Here is a 6,000-nt window from a genome sequence, read left to right as displayed (position 1 = left end):
TTAGGGGCTCTGATCAATGGCTGAAAAAGTCTCCAAACCTTTGAGTACTAGAGAACCCTATGGAGCAGGGAGGGTACTGGTAAATGTTTAATAACTGTCTCTCCCAGAAAAAAAAAAGTACAAATGAAACAGTTTAAATGTAATTAACATTTTTTCCATCATTTTCCTAAGTCTAAATACTGACACAATAATCAAGCTCTGATTTTTAGCATTTGCCATTATCCAAGGTATAATTGCTTATAATGGCAATTTAACAATCAGCTGCATGAGTTGGCACCAGAACACTCCTGCATGTAATAATGGTAGAAAAATATAATAAACATGGCTTTGAGAGAATAGGGCCTGAGCCAAACTTGTTACACATATTAGAGAAACTAAAGCCCTAAGAACTTAGAATACTTTTTTCTATATTATTAGTACTTATTTTGGTTTGCAGAAAAAAATTGTTATGATTTTGGCAATGGGTTTTTTTAAAGGTCTTTGAGGTATTTTGATAAGCAGCAAATTATAAGAACGAAGTACTAGTTCTACCTCATGAGAACACTATTTTGTTGCTAGCTTCCTATATAGTGGTTTCTATTATACTTCTCCTGCTGGGGAAACATCCCAATTTATTAACAAACATTCAATAAAGAATTATCTGTTTGAAATATATAAATGAAGAGAATAAATAAAAATTTCAGGGTAGCTGTAGAGCTTAATATGCAAACTTGATCAACAGTAAAATTGCAAGTTTACTTTTTGTTGCTATTCATATTGACTAGTTTGTCCTCTCTTCCTCTCTATCCCCTCTTTCCTTCCTTCCTTCCTTCCTTCCTTCCTTCCTTCCTTCCTTCCTTTCTATCTTCCTTTCTTCCTTCTTTTCTTCCCTCCCTCCTTCCTTCTTTCCTAAATCTTTTAAACCTCTAATTCACTACACAAGCCCATGGAAATACAAAGACAGAGTCCAGTGTAGATTCTGCCCTCAAAGAACATACATTCTACTAGAGGTGGTTCTTTAAAGATAGCTCTTTATGAGATTTGGGAGGGAGATCTCCTACAAGGAGATTAGGGGTAAGAAATAGCTTGGCAAATTTATTCATTTAAAACAATAAGCAACTTAAAAAGAGGGAAGAATATTCAATGCTCATTGTCTGTACCAGAGCAATATGTTAAAATGATAATGATTCCAAAGTCAACATAGTTTAAACACTATACTAATCAAATTATCAAAGGAATACATTGTAGAACTCAATGAAATAATAACAAAATTCACTTGTAGAAACAAAAGAGCTAGACTATCAAGGGAAATAATATTTTTTCAAAGGCAGAGATGAAGGAGGAATAGTACTTACAGACCTCAAACTATATTATAAAAGCAGCTTTCATCAAAAATAATTTGGTAATAGTTAAAAGATGGAGAAGTGGATCACTGAACAGATTAGACAAGGGAGAATCAGACTCAGTGGAATTTAACAACCTAATGTTCAATAAATCAGAAAAAAATTCCTTAGGAATGAACTCCCTATTTAATTAAAAATTTCTGGGAGAAATAGAAAGCAATCAGGCAGAAACTGAGCTTAGATCATATTCCATAATAGAACTTAAACCATTTTTTCACTATAGATTCTAAATGAATATTTTATTTTAATATTAAAGATGATAACATAAAAAGTTATAAGAAAAACTAGTTTCATGTAACAAGAGAAGGTCAAAGTGGTCGCATGATTTAGATGACTGCAATAGGCAGATGTATCCTTTGCCAAACAAGAGGCAATTACAAAAGATAAAATAGCTTTGATTATGTGAAACTGAAAAATGTCTATATAAACCAAAATAATGCACCAAGAATAAGAAGAAAAACAAATTTTAAAGAATCTTTTGCAAATTTTTCTAATTAGGGTTTGATATCCAAAATAGGCAAGCAATATGTTATATATGTGCATATGCATATGCATGAATGCACAAATACACATATATGTACTGATTGAAAAGTGATCAAAGAATATGAACAGTTCATAGAAAAAATTGAAACCCAAAAAGAACTGAAGAAAAAATTCTCCAAAATCACTGAGAAATGCAAATGAAAACTATCGTGAGGTTTTATCCCATATTCTGCAAAAAACTGGCAAGGATAACGAAAGATGGGAAGAGTTAATGTTGTGGGAAAATAGATAAATTATTGCTCTGATGGTTGAATTGTGAGTCAATATTATCATTCTGGAAAACAGTTTGGAATCCTGTAAATAACATGACTATAATGTCTATACCCTTTGACCCAAAGATTGAATTAGTAGACTTAAACCACAAAGAGGTCATTGATTAGAAGCAAGTCCCTATATACACTAAAATATTTAAAGCAGCACTTTTAAAAAAATTTATATTTTACAATAATTTTGTTATAATAGTAAACATAAACCCTCCTCCCCCTCCAAGAAGATGAGAAACCTCAAGAACAGTGAGAGAGAGAAAAAAATGTACTTCAGTCTATATTCAGATTCCAATGACTGTCTCTGGGGTGAGTTGCTTTCTTTATCATAAGTCCACCAGAGAAGTTACTTCAATATTTTTCCCACAGCTGCTATTACTAGCTGTATTTCCCTCCCCTCTATTCCTCCCCACTCTCATTTATTCTATTCTCTCTCTCCTTTCATCCTGGCCCTGTCCAAAAGTGTGCTGTATTGGAGTACCCTCTCCCACAATGTTCTCTCTCTTCTATCACCTATTCCCCCTCCCCCCCATTCCCCCTTATCTCATCCCTTTCTTCTCATTTTTCTGTAGGGTGAGATAGATTTCTATACCCTATTAGTGTGTATGTTATTTCCTCTCTGAGCTATTTCTGAGGAGAATGAAGGCTCACTCATTCCCCCTTGCCTTCCTCCATTTCACTCCATTGAAAAAGCTTTTTTCCTGCCTCTTATGTGAAATTTCTTAGCTTCTTCTTAATCTCCTTTCCCTTCCTCCCAGTACTTTCCTTTATCACCCACTGACTCCATCTTTTTACTATATTATACCATTATATTCTGCTCCTTCCTGTGCCTGTCTATATATGTTCCTTCTAACAGCTCTTATAAATGAGAAAGTTCATATGAGTTATCAATATCTTTTTCCCATGCAGGAATACAAACAGTTCAATATCATTAAGTTCCTCATAGTTAGTCCTTCTCATCCACCCCCTCTATGGTTCACCAGGGTCCTGTATTTGGAGATCAAACTTTCTGTTCAGCTCTGGTTGTTTCAATAGGAAAGTTTGAAAGTCCCCGTTTCACTGAAAGTCCATCTTTTTCCTGAAAGAGGATGTTCATTTTGCTGGGTATTTGATTCTTGGTTGTTAAACAAGATCTTTTGCCTTCCAATCCCTATGAGCCCTTAATATAGATGCTGCCAAAACCTGTATAATCCTGACTATGGAGCCTTGGTAGTTGAATTGTTTGCTTCTAGAAGCTTTAGAATTTTCTCTTTGATTTGGGAGTTTTGGAATTTGGCTATAATATTCCTGGAAGTTTTTCTTTTGGTATCTCTTTCAGGAGGTGACTGATGAATTCCCTCAATTTTTATTTTGCCTTCTGCTTCTAGGATCTCAGGGCAATTTTGCTATATTATTTCTTGAAAAATGAAGTCTCAGCTCTTCTCCTGGTCATGACTTTCAGGTAGTCCAATAATTTTTAAATTATTTCTTCTGGATCTGTTTTCAAGGTTGGTTGTTTTTCCAATGAGATAGTTCACATTTTCTTCTAATTTTTGGCTTTTTTGAAGAGTTTTATTTCTTCCTGATATCTTGCAAAGTCATCAACTTCCTTTAGTTCCATTCTGAATTTGAAGGAGTTATTTTCTTCAGAGAGTTTTTTTTTTATCTCCTTTTCCAGCTGGCCAATTATACTTTTTAAAGCATTCTTCTCCTCATTTGCCTTTTGTGCTGCTTTTTTCCATTTGGCCCAAACTGGTTTTTAACATATTATTTTATTCAGTATTTTTTTTTGTATATCTTTCACCGAGCTGCTGATTTTGTTTTCATGATTCTTCTGCATTGCTCTCATTTCTCCTCCCAATTTTTCCTCTAGCTCCCTTAATTGCTTTTCAAAGTCTTTTTTGAGCTCATCCATAGTCTGAGCCCATTTTCCTATTTCTCTTGGAGGTTTTGGATATGGAAGCTTCAATTTTTTGTCCTCTGAGTATGTGTTTTGGTCTTCCATGGGACTAAAGTAATTCTCTATGGTCAGATTCTTCTTTTTCTGTTGTTTACTCATTTCCTTAGCCCAAGACCAATTTACAGTACTTCCAAGGCTTTGGGTTTTTTGGGGGGGACACCCCACTGGGACCTTTATTCCTTTAAGGTCTTATGCTCTCTTGCCTGTGCTTTGATATGTAGATGACCACAGTACTCCCCTGTGCCTTGGAGCTGTAAGGAGGAGCCCTGCTCCACTATATTAGTATGGAAGCCCAAACTGCAACCTGGATCTGAGTGTGGACAAACAGCAGTGTCCTGCCCCCGGGGAGAGTAGAGAAATTTCTGCAGTCTCCCCTGACCCCGTTACCATCTGTGTGCTGTGCTCTGGAGGTGCAGGCTGGTTTCTCCTGATTCTCACTGCAGGTTCTGCAGCTGGTGCTCCTCACTCCATACTCATTCCAAGGCTTTTTTCTAACTTCCAGTCCTGGTGAAACACACCTTTCCCACGGAACTTCTAAGTTATTGCAGACTGGGAGAATGTATCCCTCAGTCTTTCTGTGGGTTCTGCCCCTCTAAATTTTGACTAGAGTCATAATTTGATGGCTTTTGGAGTTTTTGGGGGAAGGAGTTCCAGGGAAATGCTGTCTTCATGCCTCCATCTTGGCTCCACCCCCTAAAGCAGTACTTTTTTGTAATAGCAAAGTTTTAGAAAGTAGGTGTTTAATGATTGGAGAATGCCTAAACAGATTGTGGTACTTACATATGTTGGAATATTATACTGTAATAAATGATGAATATTACAAATACATGGAAACTTGGAGATAGATACTTATCTGATTGATATGTAGAGTGAAGTTAGTAGAGCCAAGAAAACTATATATAATAATTGGAACAATATCAACATAAAGAACAACCAAAACATCCCAACAATCACAAATAATAAAAAGGGAATATTGCCACATTCTGAAAAGCAAGCATGACTTGAAAGAAAGATGTGAGAAGACTATCACTCCACCCCTTTGTAGAAGTGGGAGACCCACAGGTAGTAATGGTTGTAGTCTAGGAAGACTATCGTCCCCCTCCCCCCCCTAACCCCAATCTATTTTTGTTGAGGAAATTTGAATAGAGCTGAGTATGTGCCTTTTACTCTTTCTGTGGTCTTCATAAAGAGAATGCACAATCAGATACTTCTGATTGGTTTCTAAAGCAACCTCTCAGAGTAGAATGAGATCTCCACTGAAATCATATCTTATTTTTCCAGTCCCATGGTATTTGAGTGAGTTTCTTGGAATATACAAATCTAAAATGAAGGGGAAAATATCTGTTTAGTAATACTACAAAGCATTGCATTATTTAATAAAGGAACTATAATATCCATACTTTTGACACAGAAATTGAACTACTAGATTTAAAATCCTAATAAAAATATTAATAGGAAGGAAGTCATTAAATATTTGCAGCAGTTTGGGGTGTGTGTGTGTGTGTGTGTTTGTGTTTGTGTTTGTGTGTGTTTGTATATATATGTGTGTGTGTTGTGTGTGTGTGTGTGTGTGTGTGTGTGTGTGTTATAGCAAAGGATTAGAAATAAAGTCTATGTCCATTGCCTGGAGAATGATTTTTATGGTCTAAGTATCACTCTCCCAATTGAATGAGACAATATCGAATCATGATTTAAATATGTGTCAATTCCTGCAGGTCTTTTATGCTTTACACATTTCTTTGTAGTAGAGGAAGAAAATAGCTGTCCTATAACTGATCAGTTTTGTACTTTGAATTCAAAGTACTTTTTTTCAAAAGAGATGCTGTGAATGCCTTTTTGGGGAGAACCTAGTCAAGAGTCACACCTAAGGATT

Source organism: Macrotis lagotis, chromosome 1 (assembly GCF_037893015.1).
Source record: "Macrotis lagotis isolate mMagLag1 chromosome 1, bilby.v1.9.chrom.fasta, whole genome shotgun sequence".
In the NCBI taxonomy this organism is placed as follows: Eukaryota; Metazoa; Chordata; class Mammalia; order Peramelemorphia; family Peramelidae; genus Macrotis; species Macrotis lagotis.
This window is presented reverse-complemented; position numbering follows the sequence as displayed.